This window comes from Microtus oregoni, unplaced genomic scaffold (genome assembly GCF_018167655.1).
Source record: "Microtus oregoni isolate MIOR12 unplaced genomic scaffold, Mior012 000121F_001, whole genome shotgun sequence".
Classification (NCBI taxonomy): domain Eukaryota; kingdom Metazoa; phylum Chordata; class Mammalia; order Rodentia; family Cricetidae; genus Microtus; species Microtus oregoni.
The window spans coordinates 751,917-763,902 of record NW_024544751.1 but is presented as its reverse complement, the minus strand read 5'-3'; positions in this window follow the sequence as shown (position 1 = coordinate 763,902).

Here is an 11,986-nt window from a genome sequence, read left to right as displayed (position 1 = left end):
GGAAGATTCAGAGGTTAAATGAGGATTGGCTAGTCAGTTAACTATTTTGAGGGATGCAAATAGTAAAACATCACCTCACTTTGTGGCTCAGGCTAGCCTGGAACTCTCTATGTAGCCAAGGACGGCCTCAAACTGACAGGGCCATTTCCCTGTTCCAGCCTCCTGAGTGCTTAGATTGCAGGCGTGAACCATTATGTCTGACTTAAGCAATGAATATGTCATTTCCTTCCCACTGTATTTTGCGATTCCAATTGCTGATTATAATAAATTAGAATTCAATGCGCAGTAAGTGTGCGCCAACACTGAACTAAGCTTGTAAGGATTATTGCCTTGTTCATTTCTGCATCATCAGCACTTCGTGGCTGTCATTTGGTAAGTGTTTGCTAAATGAATAATGAGCTTTTATTGGGACTATCTATCAAAATTGCCCATTTCTCATAGCCTCTTTCTTGCAACTGCATTTAGAGCCTGGATGTGCTGGCTGATTCCTGGGCTTGGCTCTGTCTAGCTCATACATTTGTTTTCTGAACATAACTGTCATTCTGCAATGCACAGCTGGTACAAAATTCATTTCTTTAGGCTATATTTATTGACTGTCCACTGCATGTCCTGACCTGTGCCTGGAGTACCAAGAAGCAAAAGCTAAATTGAAAGTATAATCAAATGCTGGATCTCTGGCAGGGAAAAATTGGTCTGCGTGACTCATTTACTGAGGTTTCTGCATTGATGCTTTCTGGAAATTACTGTTTGGTATCATCTTTCTAGTCAAACAGAGCTGAAATTTGTGATTCTGATCAATGCTTGGAAATGTTCAAATTTCCGAGGCATCATGCTGACTCCTCTGACCTCCATAATTCTCTTTGCTGGTAACAATAATGGATGTGCCTCAATCAAGAAGCCTATTATTGGGGATAGAGTTGAAGGGAAATGTCAGCAGGAGAATAATGACATTAAACTGTACAAAAACTATTCATAGGCTACCAGACTAGATTAGGGCTTGTCTAGACAGGTCAGATAAAAGCAGTCTTAGTTTTAGATGGTGGTGATAGAAATAACTATGACCACCTAGAAATAAACACACTTTTAGCCTTTTGCTTTATTTCTGCCACATAATCTGACTCTCATGACCCTGTGCACAGTGTCAGAGTCTTGGAGTCTTTTCTATGATCAGAGTTTACTTCAAGAACAAAATCGTCTCTAGCTAATTTCAGCACAAAACCGATTTGTGGTATTTAAATGGCTTCTGGAGTCATCAGTAGGGACAGAGAAAGGGGGTTTAGATACTACTTTTAGGAATGCTCCCAAATCCACACAATAGGAAGGTGCCACCCAACAGCTGCTACCCCTGCCAAATGCAGCAGCTGCCACCCTAGCGGCCTATTCACAGACTGTACCATCCCAACTATGACTTGCACTACAAAACGGACTTAGGACGTTCTTCTAGCCCAGTTACTTCACATCCAAAATCAAGCCACAAGCTCGTGCTGATTCCAACTGAAGTCACACTTAGCACCCAAGCTGCCAAAAAAGTGAAAACTAGAGGTTGACTCCTTTTCCTCTAAAATGTAGGAAATTGCACAATAAAGGTTAAAGTCCATATTGAATAATTCAATCCAGAGGATCTGTCACGGGACCTGATCATTAATATTAGTAAAAGGTTGTTGTCAAGATGCTTACAATTAGCCAGATATAGTAATTAGCACATACCCACAATGCCAACACTCAGGAAGCTGAGGCAGGAAGATCACAAATTTGAAGACAGCGTGGGCTACATAAAGACAAATTGTCAGGGGAATAAAAACTGTTTCCAACTGGAAAGAATAAAAAACTCAAACTGGTTTAAACACAGTAGGAACATTTTTAAACTGAGCTGTATAGTTTGCTCTGCTCCGCTCCACTCCCTTTCTTCCCGCCTTCCCTTCTATGCTCTCCATGATCCCCATGCTCCCAATTCACTCAGGAGCTCTTGTCTTTTTCTAACTCCCATGTAGATTAGATCCATGTATGTCTCTCTTAGGGTCCTCTGTGTTGTCTAGGTTCTCTGGGATTGTGAATCGTAGGCTGGTTTTTCATTGATTTATGTCTAAAAGCCATTTATGAATGAGTACATATGATATTTGACTTTCTGGGTCTGGGTTACCTCACTCAATATGGTGTTTTCTAGATTCATCCATTTGCCAAAAAGTTTCAACATGTCATTATTTTTTTCTGTGTGTAGTACTCCATTATGTAAATGACCACATTTTCCTTATCCATTCTTCAGGCTAGGGGCATTTAGGTTGTGTCCAGGTTCTGGCTATGACAAACAAAGCTGCTATGAACATGGTTGAGCACATGTCCTTGTGGCACGATTGAGCATCCTTTGGATATAGACCCAAAAGTGGTATTACTGGATCTTGAGGAAGGTTGTTTCCTAATTTTCTGAGAAATCACTGCACTAACATCCAAATGGGCTGTACCAGCTTGTATTCCCACCAGCAATGCAGAAGTGTTCCCTTTTCCCCACAACCTCTCCAGCATAAGTTGTCATCAGTGTTTTTGATCTTGGCCATTCTTACAGGTGAAAGATGGAATCTCAGAGTTGTTTTGATTTGCATTTCTCTGATGACTAAGGATGTTGGACATTTCCTTAAGTGTCTTTCGGCCATTTCAGATTCCTCTGTTGCGAGTTCTCTGTTAGGTCTATACCCCATTTTTTAAATTGGATTATTTGGGTTTTTTGATGACCAATTTCTTGAGCTCTTTGTATATTTTGGAGATCAGACCTCTGTCTGATGTGGGGTTGGTGAAGATCTTTTCCCATTCTGTAGGTTGCCATTTTGTCTTGGTGACCGGGTCCTTTGTTTTACAGAAGCTTCTCAGTTTTGGGAGGCTCCAGCCTCCGAAGTTGCTAGAATTACAACTCTGCACTACCAGACCATACCAGTTTGTATGTGTTATTCTTAGCATACTAAAATATTTAACATGGATCATGAAGTATTCCAACAAATTCATTTTTTTGTTGTTGTTTTTGTTTTTAGAGACAGGGTTTCTTTGTAGCTTTGGCACTTGCCCTGGAATTAGCTCTTATAGACCAGGTTGGCCTTGAACTCACAGAGATCCACCTGCCTCTGCCTCCTGAGTGCTGGGATTAAAGGCGTGCGCCACCACCACCTGGCTCCAAAAATGCTAGAACTCAGAAGTTCTAAAAGTGAATGCACAGCGCACACAGTTCCATTTGAAGCCACATGTGTACATGTGTGCAATATTCAATACACTTCCATTTTGATTTCCTAAGTGACTCCCTTACAGCTACACTCCAAATTCATGTGCTAAGTTGAATTCATGTGTGTCATTTAAATTAAAGCTGAACATCAATCTTTTAAAAGCAAGGCCTGTCACAGTTGGCACAGTGTATACCTCCTTCCTGAAAGGTGCTTTAAATCCAGTTCCTACTAATTTCAAAAACTTACTGATCATTCATGTTTTATGCTGCTCTCTCTCAGCAGAGCCTTCCTTCCTACTGCTCCCCCAGCTTGCTTTGCCCCCCACCATCTCTCACAGTAGCAAAGAAAGAGAAAATGAAACATGCTTCTCCCTTTGCTTTGTACCTCTCGAAAGCCCACAGACTATTTTTACCAATGAAAGCGCTCACTAATAAGAAACTTAATGAAATAATAGGTGTTCCCATCTCCACCAAACTTACTCTATAAACCCTTGTATTGCTGTTGTTTTCATTCTTTTGATTGACATCATCATCCAAATCTTTTCTCCTCCAAGGAGAAAAGTGACATCACTCATCACTGCAAAGCCCAGAAGAATTATAATAGCAAAGGAAATATCAGAAAAACTTTTCAATGGACTTTACTTTTTGGTCTGTTTGAAAGTTGAACTCATTTTTCTCCTCTCATGACAAAACACTATCAACTTTTGATCTGGGTAGGTATTTGCTCTCAAATTATTCAACATCCTCTCTTTGCCCCTTCTCTCCTCCTCCCCACCCCCATGTGTGTGTTGTCTGAACCTGGGTCTTCTGCAAGAGCAACAATTACTCATAACCATCTCTCCAGCCACACAATCCCACACCAAGATATCTGTACATTTAAAATGTCTCGTCCTCTGACATCAAAAGCTTGCATCTTTGTTCTCCTCATGAGTTCTTAGCAGGAATAGTCTTCTATTCTTGTAGGGTTTACAAGTTATACACAAATAAAATGTTTTCTAATTATGTGTGCATATACTTCCGGGGGAACCCAAGATATTCCAAGAGGCTTCCTGATAGTATTGTTTTGGGGTGTGTGTGTGTGTGTGTGTGTGTGTGTGTGTGTGTGTGTGTGTGTTTGTGTGTGTGTGTGTAGGCCAGAGATCAACCTCAAGTGTCATAAGTATCATTTCTCAGAAACCATTCACCTTGGTTTTATAAACAGGGCCTTTCATTGGCACAGGCCCCACCAATTAGCCTAAGATGGCTGCCCAGGGAGACCCTGGGATCTGTTTTGCCTCTATGTCCCCAGGGCTGTGACTACAAGTGCACAACTATACCCTGCTTTTTCTGTGGGTATTGCGCATCTACCGCAGGTCCTCTTGCTTGTATCTCTCCAGACCCTGCGATGGTATGTTGTAATAGGAGCGGCGGGGCTACATCCCCGGCACCCCGGCCACCTGGCTAGCTTATGCCCCAAAATAACAACAACAAAAATTGTATTCTTTCAAATACTGCTTGGCCCATTAGCTCTAGCGCTTACTGGCTAATTCTGATATCCCGATCAACCAATCTCTAATAAACTGTATAGCTCCAGTCTTACCGGGAAAGATTCAGTATGTCTGACCTGGCGGCTTGCTTCATCACATGTGTCTGCCCGGGAGCTGGGAGCATGGCATCTCTGCGCTCTCTTCCTCTTCCTCCCAGCATTCTGTTCTGTTTACTCCTCCCACCTATGTTTTAACCTATCAGGGCCAAGCAGTTTCTTTATTGCTTAACCAATGAAATCAACAGATTGATATATGACACTCCCACATCAATGGTATGTTGGGCCAAAAAGTCTACAAACAATAAATTAGCCAAATGAAAGCATTCTGAAGTCCTAGTATCAGCCAGAAGACTGACCCAGGTGCATTGTAAAACTACTTTTTACAAAAGTACATGTCCCACCCACCCCAAACCTGTCTCAGATTTGGTCCCATGATAAAATTTACACTCTTGAAAGAGTTTCTTCAGACAGGGACTACACCAGAAATAAAATTGAGACAATCAGTGATAGACTTAGAAGTTGTACTCAAATGCTTTCCTGAAGCCACGTGGGAACCTAGACAATCAGCGACAAACTTCGAATTTGCACTCAGATATTTCACTGCAGCTGCATGGGGAGCCTCCACCGAATAGAGCCTATCCAAGCCAACTATAGAACTCTTTACCGCCAGTCAGTTCTGTAAACGTAATCAAGGTCTTCCAGGAACTGGGGTTGAGGGCATAAACCTCAATGTCCAGCTTCCAGACAGCTCTTATTAGGTGGAATATACACCTATGGTGGATCCTTTCATTCTCCTGAATGTCAAAGGAGGCCATTTTTAATGTCATAAAAAGTATCTATTCTTGGAGAATTTCATACATACGTACAATGTATTTTGATCATATCCAAAGACCACTATCCTCTTAACTTTTTCAAGATCATCCCATGTCCTGTTATTCATATATTCTTTATCTTCTTTATAATCCACTGAATCCAGTTAGTGTTGCCGGCATGCCCACAGGTATAGATAGGGTCATCCACTGGAGCACAGACGCTCTAATAGGAGCCAATTCCCTGAAAAAAAAAACTGATTCTCCTATGCCCAACAACCATCAACTGTCAATTATCAGGTAGGCCTAGGACCTCACTAGCTCCTCCCCATTCATACTGGCATGTTAACTGTTTTGAACTTATGCAGGTCTTGTATAGGCAGCCCCAGCTGCTCTGAGCTCATGAGTACGCTAGCCCTTCTGTGTCTAGAAGACAACATTTCACAAGAGTCCTCCTGGATCTCTGTCTCTTTCAAGGCTTCTGGCTTTTCCAGTGTTCCCTGAGCCTTTAGTGGAAGAGCTTGATATAGATGTTCCATTTGGGGCTGAGCATTCCACAGCCACTTATTTCCTGTACTTTGATTAGGAGTCTCTGTGTTAACCACCACCAGTCTGATGAGGGTGACAGTCATACCAGTCTATGAGTATTAAAGCAAGTATTTAGAAAGCAGTTCAATATTATGTTCATTTAACAAAAATAATAACAGTAGGTTCTCCCTGGAGGTACATGACTTCTTTTTTTTTTTTTTTTTTTTGGTGTTTAAAGACAGGGTTTCTCTGTGTAACAGCCCTAACTGTCCTGGAACTAGCTCTTGTAGACCAGGCTGGCCTCAAACTCACAGAGATCTGCCTACTACCTCCTGAGTGCTGGATTAAAGGTGTGCACCACCACCCAGCCCAGCCATTACTTCTTCTTCCAGTTTACAGTGTGAATTCCCTCCTGTGGAGTGGGCTATAAATCCAATCATAAAGTGATGTGTGCCACTATTACACTAATGGGCATATCTTGCCATGTTGTTGTTGTAGCTCACAGGATTCACAATTAAGGCAGCTGATGACTTTGCTCTCCGAGAAGCCTGCATAGTATCTTATGAATGAATGGGAAGTTTGTTGATGTTTACGTGTTAGCAGTTAATAAAAAATGGCTTGGAATTCTTTCTGAGCTAAACAAAATTGCACCACAATTGTTTGTAGCACATGAACAGTTTCTGAACTTTGCTGCTAAGTATAGTGAGAAGGGTCTGGGAGTAGGTGGGGATAGGGAAACCATGATCAGAATATATTGAATACAAAAAAAATTAGAAACTGGGAAAAGAGAATTAAGACCTGATATTGTAAGTCCTGAGTTCAAGGCTGTATTGGTTATCTGTTATGACACATGTTAGCACAAAGTTATCAGGCCATGAAAAACCACCCACTTAGGATTTCAGTTTCCATAGTAAAAACTCTTCTCAACTATACAGTATGTTATTCCGTTCAGGCTTCTACAATGAATTATCACAGTGTGGACATAAGATACATGGTAGGAAAGTACTGCTCACAGTCCAGCAGCCTGAATGGAATTTTCAAGTTCTGTCATGAACCTCTTCTAGAGTGTTGATATGTAATTCTTTATTATGTCTTCAAATGGCAGAAAGCGATTAAGAGAGTCCTGTCAGGTCCTTTTCATACACTTGAACTTGGCCAAAAGGCCAAGAAATGATAGGGTGATTGTAGTTGGTTTGTATTTTTACTCTTTGCTCTTTGAGGGCCGGCCAACTAGCTCTGAAATAAATGCACAGAGACTTGTTCTTACTTATGAATGCCTGACCTTAGCGTGGCTTGTTTCTAGTCAGTTTTTCCTAACATAAATTATCCTGTCTACCTTTTGCCTCTGAGTTTTTACTTTTCTCTATTCTGTATACCTTTCTTTCCTTCTTCATGTCTGGTTGTGTGACTGGGTGGCTGGCCCCTGGCGTTTTCCTCTCCTTTTCTCCCTCCTCCCCCTCTCCTTTTCTCCCTCCTCCTCTCCTATTCTCTGCCTGGCAGCCCCACCAATACCTCTCCTCCTAGCTATTGGCCATCCAGCTCTTTATTAAACCAATCAGGTGTTTTAAGCAGGCACAGTAATACAGTGTCACAGAGTTAAATGAATGCAACATAAAAGAATGCAACACATCTTTAATCAAATATTCCACAGCATAAACAAATGTAACACATCTTTTTAAATTTAATTCATTTATTTATTTATTTTAAAAAAAGAAAACAATCTTTTTTTCATTATACATACCAATCCAAGTTCCCATTCCTTTCTCCTCCTCCCATTTCCTCCACATACCCTCTCACTCCACCCCTTCCAGTCCTCAGAGAACATAAGGCACATTGCTTTGGGGAAGGTCCAAGGCTTTCCCTACTATATCTAGGCTGAGCAAGGAAGGTATCCATCCAAAGAGAATAGGTTCCTCAAAAGCCAGTACATGCAGTAGGGAAAAATTCTGATACTACTGCCAGTGGCCCCTCAGTCTGCCCCAGCCATACAACTGTCAACCACGTCCAGAGGGACTAGTTTGGTCCTATGTTTGTTCCTTCCCAGTCTAACTGAAGTTGGTGAGCTCCCATTATCTCAGGTAAACTGTTGTAAAAAGAGAAGCAGGCTGCTTTCCTGCCACCCAGCTCCTGGCTAGTTTACACCTAAAATAATTACACAGACTGTATTCATTTAAACACTGCCTGGCCCATTATTTCTAGCCTCTTATTGGCTAACTCTCACATCCCGATTAACCTATTTCTATTAATCTGTATTTCACCACGATGTCATGGCTTACCAGGAAAGATTCAGCATGTCTGACCTGGTGGCTGGCTCCATGGCGGCGCTCTCTGACCCTGCTTTCTTCCTCCCAGAATTCAGTTCTGTATTCTCCGCCCATCTAAGTGCTGCCCTATCAAAGGCCAATGCAGTTTTCTTTATTCAACCAATGAAAGCAACAAATAGAAAGAAGACCCTCCTACACTATTTCCCCTTTTTCTGTTTAAAGAAAGTAACAAATAGAAAGAAGACCCTCCTACACTATTTCCTCTTTTTCTGTTTAAACAAAAAGGAAGGCTTTAACTTTAACATAGTAAAATTACATATAACAAAACAGTTATAAAGCAAGAATTACAGTTACAATATTTATATCTATTTTATCTTTTATCATAACTATGGAAAACTATAACTATCCATCTATTCTTCAACTCTATCAAAGACTCCAGAAGGATATATTACCTAAGTAAATAAATAAGCAACTTTCAAAATTCTAGAAATGACAGAGACATCTCACTGCCTATACAGTCACCCAAAGTTTTTCTGTACCATTGGGGCATCCATCTTCAGCCTTCAGGCCCATAGTATCCAGCAGACATTTACATGAAGCAGGAAATTTCAAAAACAGTTCAGTAGCTTTCTTTTGTATCCTATAGAATGTCTCGCACTCGTTCATGAAGCAGGAACCCTGAAAGACCATCTCACCTTTAGGCAGTTCAGCAGTCCTCTCTCTGAGGGTTTTTTGTGTCCAGTTTATGCAACAGTCCAGGCAAGAGGAGTTTCTTGCCCAAATGGCTAACCAACTCCATAAGGAGCCTCTTCAATGCCCATCTTCCTCTTGAAGTAGATTGGTGCTGCCAGGAGCAGACGTGTCTCATTGTCATGAAAAACCCTAAGTTATTAAAACATTTTAAAGGCCATATTCTGCAGTCTTTGAAAGATATGAAGAATGCCTATCTAACTCAATATATATCTCTACATATCTAGAAAATCTAACTAACATGACTACAAACTTGACTATTATTGATGATTATCCATTAACAACCTATATTTCCTAATTATACATTACATTTTTAAATGATCTACACAATCACAATAATCAAAATCTTAATCAAAATGAGAAATACATATACATATAACAAAATTGACCTTAACTTTATACCAATAAAGCAAAATTTATACTAGTATAAATTATTCATATCTATATCATATCCCCTTTCAATGTAAAAGAACATTTATAAACACTATTTGTGAATATGGGCACAGTTTTTTCTCTCCAAACTGCTTCATGCTGTATGGGGGTACTATTATTCATGTCTTTCATGGTATAACCTGTGTGCTAGGTTCATCTCAGTCAGCAGTAGAGTGAAGTGATTTTCTGAAGGTATTCACAGCAACCTTTCAGGCGGGTGTGGTCTATCAGACCATATTGGTCTAAATGCAATCCACAGGGTCTCATCCTCTGTGAAAACAAAAGAAGAACCTCTTTTCCAAAGCATCATATCCTTAAACCCAAATTCTGAAGTCATAATACCCTTATGATATCCATTCTGGTTTAGCTTGGCAGCCCATATAATGAAATGTCTCTCTGTATTTAGCTCCTTTACAGACAAAAAAATTTAAAGAACACACAAAAAATACACAGAATTCAGACTCTCTGTGAATTTTCCATTTTTACATGGCTTATTTTTCTTTATTTCTTTTAAGCTATAACTATCTGTACTCTGACTCTTTAAAGACTTTACCCTTTTTTAAAGGCAGTAACTTTATTCTCTATATTCTTTTTCTTCTCTCTCCCCCAAGCCTACGCATGTCTAATACTATGTCCCATTTAGAGGTCTTTTATGTCTGAATCTGTAATTCTTTACTGTCCAGGAGCACTTCTCAAAATGCTAAACACTTCTTAAATACTTAAGTTGCACCATATAGAGGTAATACGGTACTGACTGTTTCTTACCCATTCTAAACTTTAACTGCTCTGTTTTTATGATAATTACGATAGTTCCTGCCTGAGATCAGCACAGTTCAGCCTGGCAGAGCAACTCCTGCCTCAGAGCCATTTGGTGCCCCTGAGCTGCGCACAGTTCCAGGGGCACAGCAACTCCACGTTGCCATCAAGCAAGCCATAGCACTTTACTCACAAAACCCCATTCAAATGCTTTGTCTCCCGCAGGAGCCAGAGGTTGCTCTGGCAGCACAGCCCAGAAAGTCAGCATTTTAAAACCACCATTTTTTTTCCTGCTGCTGAGTCAGGAAAATTTCTTTGTGGTATCCCTCCAGAAAAAAGCAAAAAGCTGTGTTAAACTCTCTCTCTTTTTGTAAGCCCTCTCAGGTTTTTAAGTGGATTTAGTAACCATGTTGGACACCACTCTGTTGTAAAAAGAGTGACAAGTCACATTCTTGCTGCCCTGCCCCGGCTAGTTTATACCTGAAATAATTACATGGAAACTAATTCATTTAAACACTGCCTGGCCCATTATTTCTAGCTTCTTATTGGCTAACTCTCACATCTCAATTAACCCATTTCTATTAATCTGTATTTCACCACAATGTCATGGCATACTAGGAAAGATTCAGCATGTCTGACCTGGTGGCTAGCTCCATGGTGGCACTCTCTGACCCTGCTTTCTTCCTCCCAGAATTCAGTTCTGTATTCTCTGCCCATCTAAGGGCTGCCCTATCAAAGGCCAATGCAGTTTTCTGTATTCAACCAATGAAAGCAACACATAGAAAGAAGACCCTCCTACAGTAAACTGTTTCAATGAGTATACCCATCATGGTCTTGACCTCTTTGGTCATATTCTCATTTCTCCCACTCTTCAACTGGACTTTGGGAACTCAGTCCAGTGCTCCAATGTGGATCTCTGCCTCTGTTTTCATCAGTTGCTGGATAAAGTTTTTATGGTGATATTTAAGGCCAGTTTAGACTCCCCACCCCCCTATTGCTTAGGGTCTTAGCTGGGATCAACCTTGTGGATTTTCTCTAGTGCCAGGTTTCTTTCTAACCATATAATGACTCCCTCAATCAAGATATCTCTTTCCTTGCTCTCATCTCTGTCCTTCCTCCATCTCAACTATCCCATTTCCTCAAGTTCTCCTCACCCCTCCCCTTCTCCCCACCTCTTTCCGTTCCACCCTCCCGTCCCCCACCCCCATACTCCCAATTTTGTCATGCGATCTTGTCTATTTCAATTTTCTGCAACACATCTTAAACTAATATTCCACAACAGATTATCTCTTTTTATAAAGGCACTAATCTTTATCATAAGAATTCCTGCCTTGTGGTATAATCACCTCCCAAATGATCCTACATCTTTGGGTTTTTTTTTGTTTTTTTTTTTTTTTTTTTTTTTTTTGGTTTTTCTAGACCAAATGATCCACCATCTAGGGTCAACACATCAAGATTAAGGTTTTCAACCCAAAAATCTGATGAGAGATTGCACAGATCCAGTCTATTGACCTAAGTCACTGCTTAGGGTCTCATTCCACTGAAATCAAAGCATTGGTTAGGGCTATTGTCTCATCTGAGGCTCAAGGTTTCTTCCAATCTTACAAGACATCAATTAAACTTGCTGCATTTCAATTCAAGATCTGATGCCTTAATTACTTCCCATATTCATGGACCACATTCAGCTCTTAAGAGTCCATCCTAAACAAGCCGCTTT